Below are 18,498 nucleotides of genomic sequence, written 5' to 3' on the forward strand. Positions count from 1 at the left end.
CCATCAACTTTACCCTCAGCTTCTTTAGCAAGGCAGTGGTCATCTTGGAGGTGTGTTTGGGGTAGTTATGTTGGAATACTGCCCTGCAGCCCAGTCTCCGAAGGGAGGGGATCATAATCTGCTTCAGTATGTCACAGTACATGTTGGCATTCATGGTGAACTGTAGCTCCCCAGTGCTGGCAGCACTCATGCAGCCCCAGACCATGACATTCCCACCACCATGCTTGACTGTAGGCAAGACACACTTGTCTTTGTACTCCTCACCTGGTTGCCGCCACACACGCTTGACACCATCTGAACCAGATAAGTTTATCTTGGTCTCGTCAGACCACAGGACATGGTTCCAGTAATCCATGTCCTTAGTCTGCTTGTCTTCAGCAAACTGTTTGTGGGCTTTCTTATGCATCATCTTTAGAAGAGGCTTCCTTCTGGGACAACAGCCATGCAGACCAATTTGATGCAGTGTGCGGTGTATGGTCTGAGCACTGACAGGCTGACCCCCCACCCCTTCAACCTCTGCAGCAATGCTGGCAGCACTCATACGTCTATTTCCCAAAGACAACCTCTGGATATGACGCTGAGCACGTGCACTCAACTACTTTGGTCGACCATGACGAGGCCTGTTCTGAGTGGAACCTGTCCTGTTAAACCGCTGTATGGTCTTGGCCACCGTGCTGCAGTTTAGTTTCAGGGTCTTGGCAATCTTCTTATAGCCTAGGCCATCTTTATGCAGAGCAACAATTCTTTTTTTTCAGATCCTCAGAGAGTTCTTTGCATTGAGGTGCCATGTTGAACTTCCAGTGACCAGTAAGAGAGAGTGAGAGCGATAACATCAAACCTGCTCCTCATTCACACCTGAGACCTTGTAACACTAACGAGTCACATGACACGAGGGAGGGAAAATGCCTACAAAAACTCACTTTTGTTGCCAGCGGTTTAGACATTAATGGCTGTGTGTTGAGTTATTTTGAGGGGACAGCAAATTTACACTTTTTTAAAAGCTGTACACTCACTACTTTACATTGTAGCAAAGTGTCATTTCTTCAGTGTTGTCACATGAAAAGATAGAATAAAATATTTACAAAAACGTGAGGGGTGTACTCACTTTTGTGAGATACTGTATATACACACACACACACTGGAATTGTGCTTTAGCAAACACTTTGACCCCAAAAAAATAGTTTCTATAGAGACATGACATGCAGTATCAGAATCTTGTACGCAAAGGACACAGCTGCCCATGATTATCACGGATTCAAGTAATCAGTGAGAATGAAACAATTTTACATGTAAAGAACAGATTGCCCTTTTCCAATGATTGAGGTTTAGCTCAAAAATTTTAGAACATTGCTCAGTGGTTATCCTGTCCTGAGTGTTGTGATATTGTGTTGTGATGTGCGCTCATGTTGCGAACAGCTGCACTGACTTTCTGCAATGCCATGTTGCAGAATTATCTATTTTTATGAATAGATTGATACAATATACCTGTAATCCATAAAATGTTAGTAAGCTAGAACATTAGTAAAACACTTAATGCAAAGGCGCATTAAAGTGCCAGTCCACAGAAAAAGGATATTTTAATCTTTCATAGACACTGGAGAGTTAAATCCCCAGACAAATCCTTCTATCTTTCAATGAGATCTCTATTCTGAGTTCCCGGGTCTGCACACATGCTGTACCCACTATGAGGGATCCCCACCATCCCTGTGCTGAGTTCCCGGATCTGCACACCTGCTGTGCCCATTATGAAAGTTTCCCACCATCCCTGTCCAGAGTTAATGGTTCTGTACACCTGCTGTGCCCATTGGGAAGTATTTCCATCATCCCTTTGCTGAGTTCTTAGGTCTGTATGCCTGCTGTACCCATTATGAGGGGTTCCCACCATCCCTGTGCTGAGTTCCTGAGTCTGTACACACCTACTGTGCCCATTATGAGGGGTTCCCACCATCCCTTTACTGAGTTCCCGGGTCTGTACACCTGGTGTGCCAATTATGAGGGTTTCCCACCATCCCTTTTCTGAGTTCCCGGGTCTGCACACCTGCTGTGCCCATTATGAAAGTTTCCCACCATCCCTGTCCAGAGTTAATGGTTCTGTACACCTGCTGTGCCCATTAGGAAGTATTTCCATCATCCCTTTGCTGAGTTCTTAGGTCTGTACGCCTGCTGTACCCATTATGAGGGGTTCCCACCATCCCTGTGCTGAGTTCCTGAGTCTGTACACACCCACTGTGCCCATTATGAGGGGCTCCCACCATCCCTTTGCTGAGTTACTGCATCTGCACACCCGCTGAGTTCCCAGGTCTGTACCCCTGCTGTGCCCATTATGAGGGGTTCCCTCCATCCCTGTGCTGAGTTCCTGGGTCTATACACCTGCTGTGACCATTATGAGGGGTTCCCACCATCCCTTTGCGGAGTTCTCGGGTCTGTACACCAGATGTGCCAATTATGAGGGGTTCCCACCATCCCTTTACTGAGTTCTCGGGTCTGTACACCTGGTGTGCCAATTATGAGGGGTTCCCACCATCCCTTTTTTGAGTTCCTGGGTCTGTAAACCTGCTGTGCCCTTTATGAGGAGTTCTCACCATCCCTGTGCTGAGTCCATGGGTCTGTACACCTGCTGTACCCATTATGAGGGGTTAATTTTGTTTATTGAAAAATCTTACAAACAACAACTTATATACAATAAACCCATAATAAATAAATAAAACATATTTACTAAATAATTGAATATGACTATACAAAACAAAAAAACAAGAACATAATAAAATGGTGCAAACCAAAATGCGCACAACATAATCCCTACGAGAGAGCCAGACTAAGGAACATCACCGTTACCATGCATGTAGCCTTTTATCAAAAATATATTTGATCTGAATATCTAGGGGAGTGAAACAAGAATACAAAGAAAAGCTGCACACCCCGAGATCAACAGGCAGCAGCTACAGAGTCCTGATATTCCTCCACGCCCTTACCCAGGCCTCCTGCCGCCAGCTGTCTTTCTCAAAACCCTGAATCTTCCCAACCTCACCCAGAATGTCCTGCATCACCACTTCAATAGGGAGGCTTTTACTCCGTAATGATACCTGACACCATGCACTCCACGTGAAATAGCGGACTACTAGACTAACTAAAAAAAAAGGGTTTCCAAATCATAATCCCGACGAGTCTGGAATGCCCCATACACCCACGCTGCATAACTCATATGAGGGAGGAAGGGTATACTCAGAGCCATCCCCACCCTCTTGTGCACCTCTATAATAAAAGGGCACTGAAGTAGAAAGTGATCCATGGACTTCACCACTCCTCCACACTCCACTCTTGGGCAACCCCGATCACTCATGGAAAGAAACTTCAAGTTGCCCTTCACATATAGTTTTCCATGAAAGGCAAGCCAAGCCTGATCCCTAAACTTCATTGGGATTCTCTCCAAATTAATCAATCGCAAACCCACCCCCAAAACCAGGCTTGGGCAATCCCTTAAGGCCAGTGGCTCGCAAAAAGCAGAGCTCATGATCCGCTTCTCAAGAAGTTTCCTTGGAAGAGATCTGACTTCTCCTGCTGTTACTTGCCATTTTCAAACACAGGGCAACATAAGCCAGAAGTTTAGAATGCTTGACCCCCAGGCTTTTCACTGGCCCACCATTTTCCCAGTCTCGCAGAAAGGGCCTAAACCAGGACTGAAGAATACCAACCCACACAGGCGGTCTCTCTGCCAACATGTAACCAGTATTGTACTTCACAAACATCAGAGAGAAAAAGACTACAGGGTTGATCATCCCTAGACCACCCTCCCGCCTAGGAAGGTAAGTCACATTCCTTTTGACAAGGTTTATTTTGTTCCCCCATAAAAGCTGGAAGAAACAACTATTGACCCTGGTATAGAGAGAAACTGGCAAAAGGCAAACAAAACTAACATACAGATAAATAGGAATCATGGTAAATCTTGATCAGATCAACCTTTTCCCTCGAGGAAAGCCACCAACCTTTCCAGCTTGCCACCTTGGCATCAGCATTCTCCAGCCCATTCACCCAATTTGCATGACCATAGTCACCTGGGCCAAATTAGATGCCTAGAACTCTAATTTTTTGTTGGGGCTCCGGGAAGTCATCCGGGAGAACAAAGCTCTTACCTTCCACGCCCATCCAGAAAGCTTGTCCTGGTTGACTTTTGAACCTGATGCCTCTGTATACTGCCTTATCACTGAGACCACCTCCTGCGCCTCCCCAGTCCCAAAGACAAAAACATCAGCATAGGCCACAACCTTCAAAGGAGGCTCACAAGCGATGCCCAAAGGCACCCCACACAATGGTCCACTCTCTAGCCTTCTAATGAAGGGATCTATTGCAAACACATATAGCAGAGGACTCAATGGACACCCCTGACTCACACCAGAGCCGACCACAAAGGGCTGCCCTTTGTACAAAATCTTGAGCCAATCAATAAAACCCCCCCTCCAAGCCATAAGTACTCATGATTAACCCGATCAAAGGCTTTAGCCTGATCCAATGTCAGCAAAAATTTACCCCAACCAGCAGCCCTACAAGGCCTCCTGGACAGCTAACATTGCTTTGAAAGTGCTTCTACCTTGAACCGAGCAGTGCTGGTGGTGGGATAACAAACTGCCTGCCACTGGTGATAATCGCCAGAAAAAAAATATTTGCTAGTGTCTTTCAATCGACATTAAGAAGACTAATGGGGCGCCAATTCCCAATCATTGAAGGATCTTTACCCTTTGACATAAGGATCACTGCAGATTGCCTCATGGAGGGAGGGAGAGAACTGCAAACAGCCATTAAAAAACCTCCGCAAGGTAGGGAGCCAGGATAGTCTTAAAACATTTATAAAATTGACATACCAAGCGAATTTTATACCGCTCTTGAACGAAGTAAGGTCAGAACTAAATAGAATACAACAGGGACAATTGTCCTGGGCGGGAAGAATAAACATCTTTAAAATGGTTCTATTACCAAAAATAACGTATAAAATGCAAATGCTCCCAATCACGTTGCCACCTACATACCTTAAAAAATTACACTCAGTGTTACTAAGATTCATATGGAAAGGGAAAACGCCTCGTTTAAAATTCACTCAATTAACAATCACTAAAAATAAAGGGGGATGGGGTGCACCGGATATACGGAAATATTATGAAGCCATTGCACTAGCGAGAGTAGTAGACTGGGTCAAAAATAAAGAAAAACACTGGGTAGCAATTGAAAATAAAATTAGCGACACAAAATTGTATAAAATGATATGGAGCCCACCTAAATTGAGAAATTACAGCACTGAAACTCGCGAAATCACAAAACATGCACTAAAGATATGGGACAGGTTACATAAAAGGGAATGCTGGGAGTACAACTCACTTTTAATGTCACTTAAAGACGTGGATTACTTTCCACCAGGGAAAGAGGAGTGGTTTGGTAAATGGTTACTGGAAGAAAATATACAACTGAAAGATGTAATATGCCAGGGTAGAATATGCTCATTTCATGAGCTTAAGAATAGGAGGGATAAGATAATTATAAACCCATGGCGCTACAATCAATTAAAACATTTCATAGAATCCCTACCTCAGCCAATCAGATCAATGAGAAACCTACTTCCCCTAGAGAGAATATGTATAGACACAGACGAGAAAGGTGGTTTTTCCCGGACCTATAAAATATTAGTTGAATTAGGAAGGCCGGATATTTCGGCCTTTATAGGGAAATGGGAAAAGGAGCTAGAAAAAACACTATCAGAATCAGAAGTCTCTTTGATGTTGAAGAGAGTTTCTGCCATTTCGGTCAATAGTAATATGTTAGAACTAAACTTCAAGTGCATGACAAGAATGTATCTGACCCCGGATCGGGTACACAAACTCCAAAGGGAAAGATCACAGCTCTGCTGGAGGGGATGTGCTAAAATAGGGACGATGGCACATATTTGGTGGCTGTGCCCAGAAATAGGAATCTTTTGAGACGAGGTGGGAAGATATATCAAGGAGATCACAAAGTTTGACTTACCAAAAGATCCTGGGATATTTCTATTCCATCTAAGCGATATGCCTACTAAAACATATCTTAGAACACTCCTGCCGCATCTTATAGACGCAGCTAAAAGCCTAATACCTAAGAAATGGAAAAGGAAAGAAAGACCGACTATGAGGGAATGGTTCAATAAAATAAACGAGATACAGGACCTAGAGTACTTGAGGTTTAGTGAAGGGACAAAAATGGAGGCCTACGAGATAAAGCGGGGAGAATGGGAAAAATTTTTAAAATCCCCAAGAGCAGTTGAGATGTGGACAACCTAGAGTAAAGGAAACTGAGGTTGGGGTAGTCAGGACGAGAAAGTGGGAGGGCAGAGGGGAAGACAGGGGAGAGAGGTGGTACGGTCTCGGGGAGGGGGGGAAGGGGGGCGGAGGGGAGTCAGCGAGGAAGGAAGTAATAGCAAGTAGATAGGCTAATACTGTTGTGATATTCCCTTTTTTTGTTCTCTTTGGAATAAGATGATTCAAAGCAATGAAAGTGAAGAAGAGCCACTAGGATGTGATGATAAGAGGGAAAACTTTTGAATACCATTTATTTGAAAAATGTATTCCGTGGTAAACAAAAAAAAAAAAACATTTATAAAATTCGGCTGTCAAACCATCTGGCCCTGGTGTTTTCTTGATGTCCAGTTTATCAATAGCCTGGATATTTATCTGCAGTGATTTCATCTGTCAAATTCATCAAAGAAACAATACTTTCCAGACCTGGTGTAGAGTCCAAAAAACCCAACATGTCCGATCAAGGTTCCTTCCTCCCAGGAGATCGGCATAGTATGACCTGACAACCTCCAGGATCCCTGACCTACACTTGGTCAGAGAGCCTGTACTGTCCTTCAGGCCATTGACCGTCTTAACTGCTACGCTCCGTTTACAGTTCTAGTAAGGGTCAGGCGAATGGTATTTCCCGTAATCCCTCTCCTGAACCAAAGAGGCGTGCCGGTCATATTAATGTCTCCTAAAGAGGAGTTTCACCTCAGAGATCGCCCCAGAATCTCCTCCATTCGAAACAAGGTGGTCAAGTTTCCTCCGCAAATGCTGGTAAGTGATATACTTATCTTGCTGCTTCCTTCTTCCTATGGCCTCGAAAAGCCTAACAATCCACTGTTTTACAAGCTCCCAGCATTCTGACTTACTGTTGCAAAAGTCTAAGATCGTTACATGCGCTTGAAAAAAATTCTCAAAAGCATCGTCTTACTCTCTCGTCTTCCAGGAGGGCCGAATTCAATCCCCAGATACCCCTCCCCCTAGGTGGCATATCTAAGGCATTCAGAGTCACAGATAGAATACAGTGGTCAGAAAACTCCACTGCCTAACACACAGGTGCCGAAAAAGCAGAGTCTCCCTTTAAAAACTATCTATCCTACTCTGACTACTACCTCGCTGAAAAGTGAACCCCGTGCTGTCTGGGCAGCGCTTAATGTGCACATCTACTAGACCTGCTTCCCTAACTATCGCATTGAGAAAAAGGCTGTCATAGCACAGCTTATCTCTGAAACCTCTCCTGTCTTTAGACCTAGTAATGGTGTTGAAATCACCTCCAAAGATAACCTGCTGGGCCGTAAAAAGAAAAGGCTTAATCTTTGTAAAAAGGCATTTCCTGTCCCATTTCGTCTGGGGACCATAGATGTTAATCAGGCACAGGTCCTGTCCCCTCACAGAGATGTCCAAGACCATGCATCTTCCAATCTCTACCTCAATCACACGCCTGCACGTTACCCTTCCAGAAAAAAGGACCGCAACACCAATGTAAGGCTCGGCCGCAAGAGACCAAAATGAGGGACCACGTCTCCACTCCTTTACCAGATGTATATCAGCCAGACTACTCAGATGGGTCTCTTGCAAAAAACAAAATTTCAGCATCAAACTCGATGAGCAAAAATAAGGCCATATGATGAGCACTTACTGATCTTAAGCTGGCAACATTAATGGTTGCCACTTTTAACAAAGTGGAAATTGCCATTAGGGTAGTTGAGGCAGCCGTCTCTTAGCCCGACTACTCTCTCTCCCTGGAGAACAAGCGCGCTTCATTGCACCCTGGCACTCATCATCCATAGAGGATGCTGAACTCAACAAGCCCCACTCATAGTCATCATCTGACAGGACCCCAAACTTATTTGCCAAAAGGCAAAACCTTAGGATTTAAGGTAACTGAACCCCTTTTTTTCCTTCTTTTGCCCTTCCTCCTTCTATCCTCCAACTACTCCATATCATCCTTGGACAAACCGGAATAAACAGCTTCCCCACTCCTACCCTCTCCCCCACTCTCCCTTCCCTTATCTACCACCAGGCCAGCCTCTTCTCCATTTTCCCCACTTCTCTGCACCCCACGATCCTTAATAGAAACCCTGCAGCGTCGGGGGGGGGGGACTGGCACCACACTTGACGCACCTGTCCCAGTATCTCTTGCTGCCTCTGACATAGACACAGAAGGATTGGACACATTCTCTATAACTGATACCTTACATACAGACTGGGAAGACACTGGCACACTAGGCAAACACACAGACTAAGAAGACACGGGCACACTAGGCACATGCACAGACTGGGCCACCACAGACTGGGAAGAACTCTCTCATGAGCTCAGGCTTATTGTGCATTGCCTCAGGACACTGACTGTAAGGATGTCCCGTCGCATTGCACAGATTGCACCTTATAATGTTACAATCCTTTGCCAAATGTCCTAAACCCTGACACAGAGAGCACTTTATCACCGGACAGGAGGATGCAGGATGCCCTTTATCTCCACACTTGTTGCATAGCTTTGGCTGGCCTGGGTAGAAAATGGTCAGCCCGTCCCTCCCCAGGAAAGCTGAGGATGGCAAATGCTGGACATTGTCAAGGACTTTTAATTTTAACTGCACAGATCACCCTGCCGTCCATATTCCCAGATCATCCAAAATCTTCTTTAGGGGGCCCAGGATGTCTCCATACCTCCTCAACCATACATATAAATCCCCTTGTGGTATGGACTCATTGCAGACAAGAATTGTCACCATTTTAATGAGTGGCTGGCGTGATACAAGCTTGGGGATGAGTCCTCTCCAGTCCGACAGGCCCATACACACGTGCTCATATTTCTCCCAAAATATGTCCAAAGACTCCGGACGGATAAAGGACAAATCATACTCATAAGAATCTGCTGGACTGATCAAGATATCTGTGGGTCTAAACCCCATCTGCAGAATTTTATTCACCACTGCCCTCCTATGCGGAGGAAGTCCTCCACCCTCCCATTTAAGCTGCACAACATTACTACTTTTAAACATTGAGGAAGATAAAACATTTTTATGTTCCTTCCCTGCTTGCTCCCCCTTCCCAGATCCTGTAGCAGCAACACCAGCATAGGTTTTTCTTACAGCACCAGTAATTGCAGTCTTGTCCTTAGACACAATCAAACCAGCTGGCAGAGAGTCTGATTCTGCTGGGATAGCAGTCTTTGGATTAACAGAGGTGAGACCCGCCCTCTCCCTTTGATCTGAACACTCAGCTTCTTTCCTGGGTTCCTGTTCACTGCAGACTCCTGGAGAGTTGTAGCACTACTGCTCCCAGTATATCCTCCACCATTCTCAGGAACAGCCGCTGTGTCAGGTCCAGGCAAAGTCACTGCATTGTCTCTGGAGCTCCTCTCTGCAGACTGAAGCTGACAGTTATTCCCAACACCCTGACCAATTTCTTTTAAATCTGAAGCTTTGTTTTCAGCTGTATTGTATTGTATGTTGGACTGGGCTAACTGCCAAAAGCACTACAACCCTCAACAAGCCCATTGTCATTAATGTTCACACCATCTTGCACACACATTGTACCTGCTTGCTGTGCTGTTACTTCTGCAATGTTATGGCTGATGGTGGGATGAGACTTCCCCCAATTGTTGCAGACTTCATGGTGGATCTTGCTCTCCCCACAACTCTCTCTTCCACAGGGCTAGGAACAGTATCCATCTTCTCATCATCATCCGGGGAAGCTGCACCCAAAGGGGATTCCAGCTCAGTGATAAACTCCAGCATTCCAGGACCTCCCTCATCCTCCTGCTCAGATGTTCCATATTGCTGCTGCAGAGGTAGGGGGACAGAGGCCTCCGCCATTGAGGGCTCAGCAGATGCCTGAGATGTTGAAGAGCTGGGCTCATCCTCTGGGCCCACTTTCTTACTCTCTGCTGACTCTGTCGGTACCTGCATCTCCTCACTGATTGGGTCACTTTCCATGCAGGAAGCGGCTCCTCTTCTCATTTGGCTAAACCGTTCCTCATTCCTATATTTCTCTTTAAATGCTCCACTATTCTCCTTCAGAGAACTCACCAGTTCTTTTTGCTTCCACACAGCTTGTTCCAAGTCCTTCAACTCAGGCCTCAGAGCTGGTCTCTTGTTGCTGAACACTTTGGCACAAACCAGCTTTTTCTTCTTAAATCCAGCTTTCAAAGCTACCAATTTCTCCTCTTCTTTCTCAATCAGCTTCAGCGTTTTAATAATCCTCCATCTAAAGGCAGACTCATCTCTCCTTGTGCCAGGCCCAGTGTCTTCCACAGGCTGAGGCCTATCCAGGGGGCCTCCACCAGGGTCCTCCCCAGGATCCAGCATCCCTCCTGGGGCAGAGAAGCAACTCTAGCCCCTGGTCTCTGGAAGCACAGGAGCTAAGGAACCAGCAACCTCACACCTCACTGTCAAGGAGCAGAATGGCAGTTTCCCACCATCCCTGTGCTGAGTTCCCGGGTCTGTACACCTGCTGTGCCCATTATGAGGGGTTCCCACCATCCCTTTGCTGAGTTCCCCCGGGTCTGTACACTTGCTGTGCCCATTAAGAACTGGTCCCACCACCCCTGCTGGATTTCATATTTATTTTTTTTTTAATTAAGGATGTGTAACAGGAGGAGCTAGAACATGCAAAACCCCCTCGTGGACAGAGTTGAGCTCTGACCATTAAGCTCCACCTTTAATTAAAATATCATCTTTGGGCTCACTGACTCTTAAGGGCTCTTTGTTTGAGGCCAGAAAGCCTACGCTAGATGGGATAAGAAGGCAAAGAGATCCTTTTGCTGGAATGTCCCACGCAAATAAGACTTCAATGGGTTTAGGGCGGCACAGTGGTGTAGTGGGTAGCACTCTCACCTAGCAGTAAAAAGGGTCGCTGGTTCGAATCCCAACCATGACATTACCTGCCTGGAGTGTTCTCCCTGTGCCTGCGTGGGTTTCCTCCGGGTACTCCGGTTTCCTCCGACACTCCAAAGACTTGCTGGTATGTTAATTGGCTTCTGTCCAAAATTGGCCCTAGTATATGAATGTGAGTTGGGGACCTTGGATTGTGGGCTCCTTGAGGGTAGGGACCAATGTGAGTGTGTGATGTATGTGTGGAGTGCTGCGTGAATTGACCGCACTATATGGGTACCTTAATAAATAATAATATAATAGATGAGCATCTTAATGAGATACAATGTACAGGGATAAGGAGAATTGTAGACACGCACCCACACTCACTCAGGTTGAACTGGATGGACTGGTGTCTTTATTCAACCTTACTGACTAACTATGTAAATCGCTCCAATTTTCTGAAATCATAACTGAAATATTTGTTTCGAATGGACTTACAAATAGGTGTCCCAAAAAGGCAACAACAATATGCATAGTGTAGGAACTCTAATGACCAACCACCTTTCACTGCACAGAGTAAGATTTCAGTTGTTACTGGTCAATCAAAACAAGGGACCTTACTATTGTCGATTTCGTTTTTAAAGGGGCAAGCTACATAGTTGCCATCTTGGTTCTGACTTCACAAATTAGTCAGTCACCAACTTAGAGCAGGTATAAACCAGCCAAGACTTAAAGAATTCCAGGTATGGTATATTTTGATATACCAGTAGTTTCAATGGTCTGGCTTGGACCAATGTAACCATATATATACCATTCCTGGCCGTTGCCCATGGTAGCTGGAAATCCCTTGTGATCTGTTTGCTTGTAATTAGTGTGTGGATTTTCTGAGTCATGGGGAAAGCAAAAGAATTGTCAAAAGATCTGCTGGAAAATGTAGTTGAACTGTATATAACAGGAAAGGGATATAAAAAGATATCCAAGGAATTGAGAATGACAATCAGTAGTGTTCAAACTCTAATCAAGAAGTGGAAAATGAGGGGCTCTGTTGAAACCAAACCACGGTCAGGTAGACCAACTACGATTTCAACTGCCAGGAAAATTGTTCGGGATGCAAAGAAAAACCCACAAACAACTTCAGGTGCAGGTGAAATACAGGACTCTGAAAACATGTGGTGTGGCTGTTTCAAGATGCACAATAAGGAGGCACTTGAAGAAAGATGGGCTGCATGGTCGAGTCGCCAGAAGAAAGCCATTACTACGCAAATGCCACAAAGTATCCCACTTACAATACGCCAAACAGCACAGAGACAAGCCTTAAACCTTCTGGCACAAAGTCATTTGGAGTGATGAGACCAAAATTGAGCTTTTTGACTACAACCATAAACGCTACATTTGGAGAGGAGTCAACAAGGTCTATGATGAAAGGCATGGAGGTGGATCACTGATGTTTTGGGGATGTGTGAGCTACAATGGCACAGGAAATTTGTTTAAAATTGTTGGCAAGATGAATGCAGTATGTTATCAGAAAATACTGGAGGAACATCTGCATTCATCAGCCAGGAAGCTCCACATGGGATGTACTTGGACATTCAGACATGACTGATCCAAAACACAAGGCCAAGTTGACCTGTCATTGGCTACAGCAGAATAAAGTGGAGGTTCTGGAGTGGCCACCTCAGTCTCCTGACCTCAATATTATTGAGCCACTCTGGGGAGAACTCAATTGTGCAGTTCATGCAAGACAGCCCAAGAATTTACAGGAACTGGAGGCTTTTTGCCAAGAGGAATGGGCAGCTTTACCATCTGAGAAGATAAAGAGCCTCATCCACAAATACCACAAAAGACTTCAAGCTGTCATTGATGTTAAAGGGGGCAATACATGGTATTAAGGACTGGGGTATGTAAACTTTTGATCAGGGTCATTTGGGTAGTTTCTGTTGTCATTATGATTTAAAAAGAGTAAACACAGTTGACTGATAATAAATAGCTTCAGCCAAACACTAACCATGAGTGAAAGAAAAGTTCTTGTGTTATCATTCATAGTCTCTGAAAAATGGCCAAGAAATCACAAATTCTGCCAGAGTATGTAAACTTATGAGCACAACTGTATATACACAGTGTTTATATATATATACACACACACACACACACACACACACACACACACACACACACACATATATATAGCAGTAGGGGAATGGACAGTGTCAGTAAAACTGTGGACGGTGGGACGGTGTCAGTAGGGCAGAGATTGGTGTCAGTAGTTTATTTTTATTATTTTACGTTTTTACAATGTTATTGTTCTATTATTGTTTACAATATTTTATGTACAATAATTTATTTAAAAAATGTTTTTTACAATTTTTTTTAGGAGCCCCATGGGGGAGGGGGGATTTGGTAAATTATCAGGGGTCTAAACTGACCCCTGATGTCTTACTTTTGAGACAGAGAAAGGGACTGAGGACAGAGATTCCCCAGTCCCTTTCTCTGCGGCCAAGCAGTAGGGGGAATCTGCGTAGCACAGGGCGATTAGGGTGTTCCCAGGCACACCTGGCACATCCAGTGCGCACACCTATGGCTGCACTGTTAACAAGACTAAAAATATCTTTTGAAAATAATGTTACCATGTTAAATCTTCCATGAGATAATAGTGATGGGGTTTATGTATATTTTAAGACACCAAAGGTGACATTTATTAAAACTGGTGCATACAGAATCTGGTGGAGCTGTGCATAGCAACCAATCAGCTTCTAACTTCAGCTTGTTCAAGTAAGCTTTGCCAATAAAACCTGGAAGCTGCTTGGTTACTATGCACAGCTGCACCAGATTCTGTGTGCACCAGTTTTAGAAAATCTCTCCCTAACACCCCATACACGCTATTAGATTTTCTGCATATTTTTGTCTTCAGATTTACCAAAACCATATAATATGAGGTCAAACCTTAAGAGTTTCAATTTGTGTGCAATCAGGCAGGCCCTTGCACTACATGGTTTTGGTAAATCTGAAGACAAAATCTGCAGAAAATCTAATAGTGTGTATGGGGTCTTTAGCCTTGTACACACGGTCAAATTATTGGACGAATTTCCATCAGTTTTTTGTTGGATGCTAGTCTCAAATCAAAAGTGAAGAGGGTGCTCACCATCAGAAAATTTTCTGACGACAGAATTCAACGTCAGAAGTGACGTAATGTGTTGAATTGGTTTGTATGTGTTCTTTCATTTCTGAGCATGCCTAGTCTTGCTCTTCAGATTTTTTTTGTTTGTCAGAAAACCGTACTAATGAAAAGAAAAATCGGACATTGTCACATCAGACAAAAATTTTCAAGCCTGCACATCCAGTTTTTATCTGCCGAAAATTCATAAATCGGCTGTCAAAAGCAGCATACTAACGATCAGAAAATCGGCAGATCGTTCATCGGACGAAATTTATCTTCAGATTTTTTGACCGTGTGTACGGGGCTTAAGTCAACATTAGGTAGGTGTTTTAATTTTCAAGCTACCAGGCTGCCATTAGACAAAAATATATAAACGAAAATCCGCCATGGCCGGTCCCAATCCCAAGCTACGAAAAGAGGAAGGTTGGGGGTGCTGGGACAGCAAATGAGCCTTGTGGAAACCACTTGCTACAAAAAATAAATACATTATATATATATATATATATATATATATATATATACATATATACACATACATCATACATATACATATACACACACACACACACACAAAAAACAGGTGGTGAGCAGCAAGTCAGTATCCTCCAAGTGCAATACAATCAGACCATCCCAACGGTCATTATATGTATATATATATATATATATATATATATATATATATATATACACACATACACACCAGACAAACTATAAAAAATAAAAAAATAAAAAATAATAAATAAGCTTACAGGAGCCACAAAGTTTAGCATCTAAAACGTATTGAACAATTCGGGGCTGATTCATTATAACTAGACCAATCAGAAGTGGTACTCTTCCCATGATAAAGAGGTCTAGCTAATTATTTGCTACTAGCAACACATTCATGTTGTACACTGCTTTCTTAAATGAGTTTGAAAACCGATTACCTTTGCGATAGGTATTTTGCGCGATCCCCTTCTTTTTTTTTTTTTTAAGCTCGTCTCCAGGGATCTTCAGTCCTCAGACACTCCTTTTGTTGCGGAAATCCACTTTCCTTTTGTTTGGAATGGTCCGATCCTTAAAACAGAGAAGCAGACACAATTAGTTCTGAAGCTTTGAACAACTGAGCTGTGTGGCTCCTTGCTTTGCAAGTGTTTTGCGATGCACAGAAAAGGCACTGTGTAACATCATTTACAAGGTTCAACAGACCTGCACATTAAACGCTGAACTTTAGTGTTATTATGGGACTGCTAATTGTGGAATTGGATGCTGAAGGGGGTGCGCTGCATACGGATGCAAGTTTATTGTTGTGCGGTGACACAATGTGACACTAATGTATGAGATGGTGTGTCACGCACTCTTGTTTCCTCCCCCCCCTTTTGAATTGTAATTGATTTTAATTAGGGTAACTGAATAGAGATAATATTTAAAAATGACAAGGTTTTCAGCACCTTTGCAACTGATCAGAGCATTAATTTGTAAGGATTACTCAGATACATCATAATTCTATTGTGTCCCCTCCAGAGAGTTCAGACATGCCAGGAAATTTCTACCTCTGTTCAAGAATTGCTCTTTTCCTCACTATAAGGCTGGATTCACACCTATGGCATTTTTAGTGCATTTTGCAGATTTGCACTACAGCCCATTTAACATGGTTTCCTATGGAAAACATTCTGTAGTGCAAATCTGCAAAATGCAAAAAGCACTAAAAAATGCCATAGGTGTGAATCCAGCCTAAAGGAACGATCCTTTAAATGCCTGTGCATCCAAATCGAAGAGACACTTGGGGACAAACAATTGTTGCAGGACGGGTGTTTAGAGGAGATGTCCACTTTTAAGCTGCAAACATATATTGTTTTTCTAGGACCAGTTTTAAAAGACCCCCTTGTTCAAATAATATCTGTTCTAAAGATCTAGGGGGGTCACAAACAATTTTTGTCAAGACCTCTTTTGGGGTGCCGGCTAAATTTAAAGTGTTCGAGAACCTGTAAAATGTGTAAAAAGTCACCCTTCTAGTTTCATGCAGTTACCTGTTCGGCGGATGATGCTGTCCAGGTGTAGATGAGGAACCCCAACTCCTTTTTTTTGGGGGGGGTTTCAGGCAGTTCAGAGAGCGATGCCAACTCTTCACAATCACTCGCAGGTCCTCCTGGCTCTGATATCTGCACATCAGACTCTCCACAACTACTTATGTGATGGGAGGTGCATAGGGAGGGGCTTGGATGGTGACCCCCTCCTCAGGAATCAGTGCACAACCTGCATTTCACGTGCCTTGCAAACTCTCAGCTTCTCATCATCTGTTACTCTCACCTTATAAAAAAAAAACACGGTTCATTCTTAACAGACAGTCCATGGGATATGATAATGCAAAATCAACTGAGAAATTACTGATGTGTGTGCACAAAATAGAAATAGTTATAGTCAAGATAAAATCATCCAAAAATAAAATCAGGGGTGAAGGCACCCAAGCAAGGAGGAGATGTCTGCAAACATCTTTGCAGAGATGTTCCCATATACTGCAAAGTGGAAGTTTAACAAAAGATCACAACCTGTCACCTTCCTCAGCCCCCCCCCCCCCCCCCATGGGTGGATGTCAACAATGGATTGAAGACAGATGACAGGTAAGAACACATCTACCCATCCTCCAAAATGCCAGAACCTACCACTATGTGTGTTGCTACTCAGGTAACAGACAAAAATGGCATATGTGTCTCTAGTTACCTAATTTAATTTCCTCCATTTAACGAGAGGACAGCAGGATTGTACCCATTGCATGGAGATTTTACAAGCTGTGTGCAATTATGAGTGCTGCCAATGGGCTCAATGCTGTCCCTAGAATAATTCTCAGTGGTTCAATATTTCACCGAGTGGTCATTATGCCGACCACCCATGGGCTAACTATATATTCTCAGGTACTCTGGTGATGATATTTTGCATCTTAAAGTGAAGGATCTTTATTTTTTTTAGATAACAAACATGTTTAACTTACCTGCTCTGTGCAATGGTTTACACAGAGCAGTGCCAATCCTCCTCCTCTGGGGTCCCCTGCTGGTGCTCTTGGCTCCTGCTGCCTTTGAGTACCCCCCCCCCTTCCCCAGCAAGCAGTGGCGGCTGGTGCTCCAAATTATTTTTTTGAAAAATTCTGAAAAAAAACCCCCGTCAATTGCAGCCTCACTGTACCATCAAACGCAGCCACTGTGCCCATCAAACGCAGCCACTGTGCCCATCAAATGCAGCCACTGTGCCCATCAATTGCCGTCACTGTACCATCAAACACAGCCACTGTGCCATCAATTGCCACCACTGTACCATCAAATGCTGCCACTGTGCCATCAAACGCAGTCACTGTGCCATCAAACGCAGCCACTGTGCCCATCAATTGCCGCCACTGTGCCACCAAACGCAGCCACTGTGCCATCAAACGGAGCCACTGTGCCCATCAAACCCAGCCACTGTGCCATCAAACGCAGCCACTGTGCCATCAAACGCAGCCACTGTGCCATCAAATGCGGCCACTCTGCCATCAAATGCGGCCACTGTATCATCAAACACAGCCACTGTGCCATCAAACGCAGTCACTGTGCCATCAAACGCAGCCACTGTGCCCATCAATTGCCGCCACTGTACCATCAAACACAGCCACTGTACCATCAAACACAGCCACTGTGCCATCAAACGCAGCCACTGTACCATCAAACACAGCCACTGTTCCATCAAACGCAGCCACTGTGCCCAACAATTGCCGCCACTGTACCATCAAACACAGCCACTGTGCCATCAAACGCAGCCACTGTGCCATCAAATGCGGCCACTGTGCTATCAAATGCGGCCACTGTGCCATCAAATGCGGCCACTGTATCATCAAACACAGCCACTGTGCCATCAAACGCAGTCACTGTGCCAAACGCAGCCACTGTGCCAAACGCAGCCACTGTGCCCATCAATTGCCGCCAATGTACCATCAAACACAGCCACTGTGCCATCAAACGCAGCCACTGTACCATCAAACACAGCCACTGTACCATCAAACACAGCCACTGTGCCATCAAACGCAGCCACTGTGCCATCAAACGCAGCCATTGTGCCCATCAAACGCAGCCACTGTGCCCATCAAATGCAGCCTCACTGTGCCCCATCAAATGCTGCCAGTGTGCCCCCTGCCCGCCGTCTGTACTTACCCTGTCTCGGTGGCGGTGGGACGGCTCCTCGATGTCTTCTCCCGTCCTCTGCTATGATTGGACGCCTGATA

The 18,498-nt window shown here is 44.5% G+C and overlaps 1 protein-coding gene across 1 annotated transcript in view; it reads right to left on the reverse strand.

Moving 5' to 3' along the window:
• The window catches only part of PDYN (prodynorphin), a 44,878-nt gene extending 28,426 nt beyond the window's left edge, over positions 1-16,452 (reverse strand). The window contains exons 1-2 of the mRNA XM_073607364.1: positions 16,280-16,452; positions 15,197-15,326 (exon numbers count right to left, since the gene is read on the reverse strand). The gene's annotated coding sequence lies outside the window, so the exon portion shown is untranslated. The remainder of the gene's footprint in view (positions 1-15,196; positions 15,327-16,279) is intronic.
• Between the last annotated feature and the right edge of the window lie 2,046 nt (positions 16,453-18,498).

The sequence above is a fragment of the Aquarana catesbeiana genome, linkage group LG12, assembly GCF_042186555.1.
Source record: "Aquarana catesbeiana isolate 2022-GZ linkage group LG12, ASM4218655v1, whole genome shotgun sequence".
Lineage (NCBI taxonomy): Eukaryota > Metazoa > Chordata > Amphibia > Anura > Ranidae > Aquarana > Aquarana catesbeiana.